The following is an 8,924-nucleotide window of genomic DNA, read 5'->3' as shown; positions in this document are numbered from 1 at the left end:
TTCATTCATTCATTCAATTGTATTTACTGAGTGTTTACTTTGTGCAGAGCATTGTACTAAGTTCTTGGGAAGTACAAGTTGGCAACATATAGAGACGGTCCCTACTAAACAGCGGGCTCACAGTCTAGAAGGGGGAGACAGACAACAAAACAAAATGTATTAACAGAATAAAAAAAATAGAATAGTAAATATGTACAAGTAAAATAAATAGAGTAATAAATCTGTACAAACATATATACAGGTGCTGTGGGGAGGGGAAGGAGGTAGGGCTGGGGGGATGGGGAGGGGGAGAGGAATATTGTTACAATATAACAATGTCACAGGCACATTCCCTGCCTACAGTGAGCTTACCGTCTAGCCCCCAGCACAGTGCTTGGCACACTGTAGGGAGCTGAACCCAGCACTGGACTGAAGGGACCTTTTTTGCCACATGTGTATACTCAAAATGAAGAAACTTCAGCGAGCAGCCCTGTGTCATTCCTAACTATTGGTAACTTGGACTCATTTTAGTTCAGAATTCTTCTCATTTCACAGAAATTTTTCCAGGAGCACCCACTCTGTGGCTGCTTCCAGTACATTCAGAGCCTTGTTCTTTTCCAGAGATCTGAAACAACGGAACATCTTTTTAGGTGGAAAATAGCTCAGTAATTCTTTTTAAAAACGATCTGTAGACACAAACCAGAGCTACAGTTAAAAATGCAGTATTTTCCAAGACTTCGAAAGAGCCGAAAGCAGAGTCATGACACTATCTTCTGACACCTTTACCATTTGCTCTTTCAACCTACCGATCAATCGGTGGCATTTATTGAGCAACTACTGTTTGCAGAGCACTGTACTAAATGCTTGTGTGAGTACAACAGAAGCAAAAGACGGTCCCTGCCCTCAAGGAGCTGATGGTCTATCGGGCAGGAGCTGGGCCCAGTAGTAGTGATATCTTGTCTTCAGAACATCCAGGTGTTGCTCCGAACCCAGACTAGCCTCTCCTGCTGCCGCTGCTGGCTGCAGGAAGGGAGGGAAAGGAGAGCACTGGGGGAAAGGACACTGGGAAGGGAAGAGGGGGGCACTGGGGAGGCCTCTTCCAGTGCCTCAGGCCCTCTCCGAGGCTCCCCAGCTCCGTGCGGGAGAACGTCGAGGCAACCATACTGACAGAGCCCAGACTTTCAGTCTGCAAATCATTTACACGGATTTCCACATCATGCATCAGGGTCTACACGCTTCATGCATTGGGACTTAATGAAATTAATTTAAATTCATTTTAAATGGCAGAGGAAATTGGAGGCAGAAGTATCGCCGGGGGAAGACCTCCCATTTCCTCTGGCTCTAGCCAAATCATTTAAATAGTCAGAAGGGGTGGAAGCGCCCAATAGTGATGTGCGGCAATCGGCATCCACGAAAATAATAGCAATATTTGTGATAGTTGTTCAGCACTTACTATGTGCCAGGCACTGTACTGAAGCCTGGGGTGGATCCAAAATAATCATCAATCGTATTTATTGAGCGCTTACTGTGTGCAGAGCACTGTACTAAGCGCTTGGGAAGTACAAGTTGGCAACATATAGAGACAGTCCCTAATCACATCCAACACAGTCCCTGACCCTCATGGGGTCAATCACAATCTAAGTAGGAGGGTTAATAAACATTGGCTACTCATTTTACAGAGGAGGAAACTGAGGACCAGAAAAGCTAAGTGACTTGCCCAAGGTCACACAGCAGGAAAGGGGTGGAGCCAGGATTAGAACCCAGGTCCCCAGTCTACTAGGGTCAGGTCTTACTCTTTCTGCTAAGCCACGCTACTTCTTTTTAATTGGTCTAACTGTGAGCAGGGATGGATTGTCCACTGGCCCACCCAGAGGCACTAAGCTTTGTGCTGATCCTTATTTCAGAGGAGGAAAATTCATCTCGCAAGCGTGGCTACACCACCCCCTCTCCGGTTGGGAGCTCGCTACCACTGGTCAAGGCCATGACCCTACAAGAAATCGTGCAGGGAGGCACCTTGCATGCTTTCTGGGGGACGTTCACCACCAGTGGTCATGGCCGCGGCTCTGCAAGCCATCCTGCAGTGAGGCACTGTGCACGTGCCTGGATTGGAATGGGCACAGTAGGGCACTAACTGAAATTGGAACGAAGACATGCAGGAGCCTGCGGTTACGAAGAAAAATGTCCTTTTTCTTTTTTTTTTTTTTTTCCATTTATTTTGTCATCCCTAAATTTGCCAGGCTAGGGAAGTTGAGAAGCAGTGGGGCCTAGCAGAAAGACCTTGGGGTCTTAGAGTCAGGAACAGTGTATTCTAATCCTGAATCCTCCACTTCCCTGCTGTGTGACTGTGGGCAAGTTATTTAACTTCTCTGGATCTCGGTTTTTTCATCTGTAAAATGGGGATTCAATACCGGTCCTTCAGTCCACTTAGACTGTGAGTCGCATAGGGGACAGGCATTGGGTGTGACCCGATTATCTTGCGTCCATATAATCGGCACTTACCAAATACCCCAGTTGTTATCTCCTCCCTCAGGATGAGGTTTGGTTTCTTTTGCTGCTTCCTGTGGGTCCTCTGATTCCAGAAAGCTTTCCTGACTTCTGAGCCCATGGAGAGCAGGGGGCAACCAGCTGGGATCACAACTGGTGGGAGGCAACCCAGACCCCAAACCCTTATGCCCAGATGACGGGTCCAGGTTCATTCATTCATTCAATCGTATTTATTGAGTGCTTACTGTGTGCAGAGCACTGTACTGAGCACTTGAAAAGTACAAGTTGGCAACATGTAGAGATGGTCCCTACCCAACACTAGTCCAAGCTCTGACACCTTCCAGTCTTTGTGATCCCTGATCCTGAGGGGAGCCTTCATCCTCCATGTCTCTCAGAGAAGCAGCATGGCTCAGTGGAAAGAGCCCGGGCTTTGGAGTCAGTGGTCAGGGGTTCAAATCCCGGCTCCGCCGCTTGTCAGCTGTGTGACTTTGGGCAAGTCACTTCACTTCTCTGGGCCTCAGTTACCTCATCTGTAAAATGGGGATGAAGATTGTGAGCCCCACATGGGACAACCTGATCACCTTGTATCCTCCCCAGCACTTTGCACATAGTAAGCACTTAACAAATACCACAATTATTATTATTGGTGGTGGTGCTGATGATGGAGAAAGTGGTAGCGTTAGTGGTGGCAACCTTGGCTCTGGGCCAATGTGGCCCTTTTCCATTGCCATCACCCCTCTGGAGGGAAAGATTACTTACCTGAATGCATCTCTCAATTACATGAATAATAATAATTATTATTCTTGTGGTATTTCTTAAGCATTTACTATGTGCCAAGCACTGTTCTAAGCACTGGGCTGGATACAAGCAAATCAGGTTGGACACAGTCCCTGTCCCACAGGGTGCTCACAATCGTAATTGTGATTACACAGCGTGGCTCAGTGGAAAGAGGACGGGCTTTGGAGTCAGAGGTCATGGGTTCAAATCCCGGCTCTGCCAACTGTCAGCTGTGTGACTTTGGGCAAGTCACTTAACTTCTCTATGCCTCAGTTTCCTCATCTGTAAAATGGGGATTAAAACTGTGAGCCTCCCGTGGGACAACCTGATCACCTTGTAACCTCCCCAGGGCTTAGAACATAGTAAGTGCTTAGCAAATACCATCATTATTGTTATTAATTCCCATTTTACAGATGACATAATTGAGGCATAGAGAAATTAAGTGATTTGTTCAGGGTCACACAGCAGACTCAAGGGCTGAGATGCCTGGACATCCAAGTCAACCACCCACCTAATCAACAGTATTTATTGAACACTTACTCTATCTAGAGCAGTGTTCTGAGACTTGGGAAAGTACAGTCTAACAGACTTGGTAGAAACACTCCATCCCTACAAGGAGCTTACAGTCTAGAGATGAGCTGAATTGGCAGGTTTGTGTCACCCCCAGGACAGTGAGCCTGGAAGCAATCGATTTTGGGGACCTAAATCAGTGTGAAAAAAGCTAAAATGGGCAACAGGACACACCTTGGCACTCTGTCACCGCCCCATCAAAACCTGCATGAGTAGTCCCAAAGAAGCTCTACCTGGCTCAGTTGGAGCCCAAGCTTCAGAAAATCTGGTGTAAGCTCACTGTGGGCAGGGAATGTTTCTGTTATATTGTATATATATATATATATATTCTGTTAACTTCTCTATGCCTCAGTTACCTCATCTGTAAAATGGAGATTAAGACTGTGAGATCCCTGTGGTACAACCCTATTACCTTGTATATACCCCAGCACTTAGAGCAGTGCTTGGTACATAGCAACTGCTTAACAAATGCCATCATCATCATTATTATTTTCTAGACTGTGAGCCCGTTGTTGGTTACGGATTGTCTATCTGCAGCCGAATTGTACTTTCCAAGCGCTTAGTACAGTGCTCTGCACACAGTAAGCACTCCATAAATACGATTGACTGACTGACTGGTCGCTTTTCTGATTCACGGGCCAGGCTGCCGCTGCCCGATTAGCCGGTTCCAAGGCCTCTGGAGCCCCGTCCCCAGGACCAGTATCAACGGGGCTGTGACTGAGAACTGATCAAAGAGAGGGGAAAATTCCACAGGCACAAAAATAGACCAGCTTTTCATTACTCATTTCTGTTGGCAAGTGCTGTGGCTTTGAAAACAGCGTTGTGAGTTTGTGAAAGAAAAAAAATGTACCCAGCTTCCACCTCCTTCTCCTTAATCCCCAGAGCCCAACACAACCGGCCAGTGGCCAGGTCCGGTCGCGGCATCTCCAAGGTGAGGGAGAGAGAGAGTCATCTCCATGGACTGGGGTTGGGAGTGGACACCCACTCAAGGCCTATCCAAGGAGCTCCTCTCACTCAGCTGTTTGAGACCAAACTAACTCCATTCACCGCAGATAATCTACCCAAAGTTGTATCTACTGGACTAAAAGCCTTGGTCCAAGATGAAAATATTCCAGCCCCAGCAGATCAATCAATGGTATTTATTGAGTGCTGACTGTGTGCAGTCATCATCATCATCATCATCAATCGTATTTATTGAGCGCTTACTGTGTGCAGAGCACTGGACTAAGCACTTGGGAAGTCCAAGTTGGCAACATATAGAGACAGTCCCCACCCAACAGTGGGCTCACAGTCTAAAAGGGGGAGACAGAGAACAAAACCAAACATACTAACAAAATAAAATAAATAGAATAGATATGTACAAGTAAAATAAATAAATAAATAGAGTAACAAATATGTACAAACATATATACATATATACAGGTATGTGTATATATATATATACTGTATATATATATATATATATATATATATATATATATATATATATATATATATATATATATATATATATATACAGTCACCTCTCAGGGTCACACCTGGAGAGTTTCCAGTACTCTACCAGTCTCTACTACAGGAGGGAGACTCAAGCAGAGGGATATCCATTCCATTTTTAGCTTGGGCAGCGGCTAGCGAACGGAAGGCAATCTGCTACAAGTCAAAACTCACCTCTGCTGGGAAGTAGAGGCATGGGAGACAGTCAAGGGCAGACTGTGCAGAAGGAGGCAGTGGTAAACCACTTCTGTATTTTTTACCAAGAAAACGCTTATGGATACACTACCAGAACAATTGCAAATGGAGGGGGGGACATTCTGGGAGAGATCAATCAATCAATCGTATTTATTGAGCGCTTACTGTGTGCAAAGCACTGTACTAAGCGCTTGGGAAGTACAAATTGGCAACATATAGAGACAGTCCCTACCCAACAGTGGGCTCACAGTCTAAAAGGGGGAAGGAGATGTGTACATGGCGTCTCTATGAGACGGACATGACTCGACAGCATAAGACAACAACAACAAACTGTGTGCAGAGCACTGTACTAAGCCCCTGGAAGAGTACAGTCCACAGTTCCCTGTCCACAGATCGCTTACAGTCTAGAGATCCTACTCATCCAGAACAAGACAGGCAATGCTTGGAGAAGCAGCGTGGCTCAGTGGAAAGAGCCCGGGCTTTGGAGTCAGAGGTCATGGGTTCAAATCCCGGCTCTGCCACATGTCTGATGTCTGCTGTGTGACCTTGGGCAAGTCACTTAACTTCTCTGAGCCTCAGTTACCTCATCTGTAAAATGGGGATTAAGACTGTGAGCCCTACGTGGGACAACTTGATCATCTTGTATCCCCCCAGTGCTTAGAACGGTGCTTTGCACATAGTAAGCGCTTAACAAATGCCATCATTATTATTATTAATGCTGGCTGCCCAGATAATTAGAAGGGCCTGGGAGGGAAGGGGGAATATGTGAGGGGGCGGGGGGGGGGGGGGGGAGAGAGAGAAAGTGTGTGTGTGTGTGTGTGTGTGTGTGTGTGTGTGTGTGTGTGTACACGCACACAGGAGTCCAAATCTGCGCTTCAGACCAGCCCATGACTAGGCACAATCCCCAGCTCTGCCCAGGATGCCTGTCTCCTAGACGACTTAGTGCAGAGGCAGGACTGAGAGGGGAACATTTTCCCTCTTGCTCACCACAACCTCAGCTGCTGGCTTGTCAGTCCCTGAGGGGTAGGGGCGCCCCTCTGGGAAAGCTGTTTGGGAAGCAAAATGGCCTAATGGATAGAGCACAGGACTGGGAGTCAGAAGGATCTGGGTTCTAATCCTGGCTCCACCACTTACATGTTGTGTGACCTTGAGCAAGTCACTTAACTTTTTGGGTACTCAGTTACCTCATCTGTAAAATGAGGATTAAGACTGTGAGCTCCATGTGAACAGGGACTGTATTCAATCTGATTAGTCTGTATCCAACCCATCACTTAGAACAGCGCTTTATACATAATAAGCACTGGACAAATACTATCATTACTATTATTATCATTATTATTTTTTTATTATTATTCAGGCCAATAGGCTGCTAAAGAAAAGGAGCAATCTTGTAGCGTGGAAAGAGCACAGGCCTGGGTGTCAGAAGACATAGTTTTTAATCCCGGCTCCATCACTTGCCCGTTGTGTGACTCTGGGCAAGTCACTTGTTTTTTAAATGGTTTTTGTTAAATACTTACTGTGTGTCAAACACCGTGCTAAGCCCCGGGGTAGATACAAGTTAATTAGGTCAGACACAGTCCCTGTCCCGCATGGGGCTCACAGTCTAAAAAGGAGGAAGAACAGGTATTAAATCCCCATTTTACAGTTGAGGCACTGAGGCACAGAGAAGCGAAGTGACTTGTCCAAGGTCACACAGCAAGCAATTGGCAGATCTGGGATTAGAACCCAGGCCCTCTAACTTCCAGGCCTAGGCTCTTTCCACTAGGCCACACTGCTTCTCTGTACCTAAGTTTCCTCATCTGTACAATGGACATTAGATACCTGTTCTCCCTCCTATTTCGACTGTGAGCCTCATGTGGGACAGGGACTTCGACCCACATGATTTTCTTGTAACTCTCCCAGAGCTTAATAAAGTGTTTGGCACATAAAAAGTGCTTGAAAAAATACCACAATTATATCTTTGGAGGGAGGTGGTCTGGGGTCTGGAGACCCAAGGGACAGTCCCACAATGATGGCCACAATGTGGAGGGCATGCCCAGGGGTGGGATGAACTTGAGGAGGTTGGTCCAGGGGCTGGGGATTCAGCTAGGGATTAGCTCTGGAAATGAAACAATTGGGCTGGACTCCTGGAAACACAAAGGAGTCTGGGAACATGCAGGCCTGGGAAGAAGGCAGAAAAGCTCCCTGGCCTCTCCCGGATCCTTCCCACTTTCCCATCCCTGGCCCCTTGGCACTTTTCTGCCCTCTCTCTGCTAGGCCATATGTAGAGGGACACCACTTAGCCCAGCACATAAACAGGAGGTTGCCAAAAGGGGTCAGTTTTGTCAGACTAGAAGGCCCAGAATGGTTTTCATTCTGGACCAACAGTAACAAGGAAAAGGAAATAAATGTGGAAAAGACCTTTCTCAGGACTCAGGGTACTTCACCTTTTGGTTTTGTGATGCTGTGACTGCTATGTGGGGAGCTAGGACAGTTGCTCCTAGTGACAAGGTCTGATCACACAATCAATGGCACTTATTGAGCCATTGAGTACTGGTGCAAAGCACTATGCTAATAGTCAGCTAATAATCAGCTCCCATATGGGGCTCATAAGTAGAAGGGAGAACAGGCATGGAATCCCACTTTGCAGATGAGCGAACTGGGACATGGAGAAGTTAAATGACTTATTCTGTATATATGTATATATGTTTGTACATATTACTCTATTTATTTATTTTACTTGTTCACATCTATTCTATTTATTTTATTTTGTTAATATGTTTGGTTTGGTTCTCTGTCTCGCCCTTCTAGACTGTGATGCGAGCCAACTGTTGGGTAAGGACTGTCTCTATATGTTGCCAACTTGGACTTCCCAAGCGCTTAGTACAGTGCTCTGCACCCAGTAAGCGCTCAATAAATACGATTGATTGATTGACTGATTGCCAAGCACTATACTAAGCACTGGGGGTAGTTGCGGGATAATCAGCTCCCATATGGGGCTCATAGTCTAAGTAGAAGGGAGAACAGGCATGGAATCTCACTTTGCAGATGAGCGAACTGGGACATGGAGAAGTTAAATGACTTATTCTGTATATATGTATATATGTTTGTACATATTTATTACTCTATTTATTTATTTATTTATTTTACTTGTACATATCTATTCTATTTATTTTATTTTGTTAATATGTTTGGCTTGGTTCTCTGTCTCGCCCTTCTAGACTGTGAGCCCACTGTTGGGTAGGGACTGTCTCTATGTGTTACCAACTTGTACTTCCCAAGCACTTAGTACAGTGCTCTGCACACAGTAAGCGCTCAATAAATATGATTGATTGATTGATTGATTGATTGCTAAGCGCTTGGGTGAGTACAAAACAATAGAGCTGGTAGACACGATCCCAGCAACAATTAACTTGTCATCAATGGTAATGCTGCCATTTTCACAA

The 8,924-nt window shown here is 45.8% G+C and overlaps 1 non-coding gene across 1 annotated transcript; it reads left to right on the top strand.

The window, feature by feature from the left end:
* Window positions 1-5,330: 5,330 nt before the first annotated feature.
* Window positions 5,331-5,468, top strand: LOC119926338. Its single transcript, XR_005450224.1, has one exon. It is a non-coding gene; the product is annotated as a small nucleolar RNA SNORA7 (small nucleolar RNA).
* The last annotated feature ends 3,456 nt before the right edge of the window (window positions 5,469-8,924 follow it).

The sequence above is a fragment of the Tachyglossus aculeatus genome, chromosome 3 (genome assembly GCF_015852505.1).
Source record: "Tachyglossus aculeatus isolate mTacAcu1 chromosome 3, mTacAcu1.pri, whole genome shotgun sequence".
Lineage (NCBI taxonomy): Eukaryota > Metazoa > Chordata > Mammalia > Monotremata > Tachyglossidae > Tachyglossus > Tachyglossus aculeatus.
This window is presented reverse-complemented; position numbering and strand designations above follow the sequence as displayed.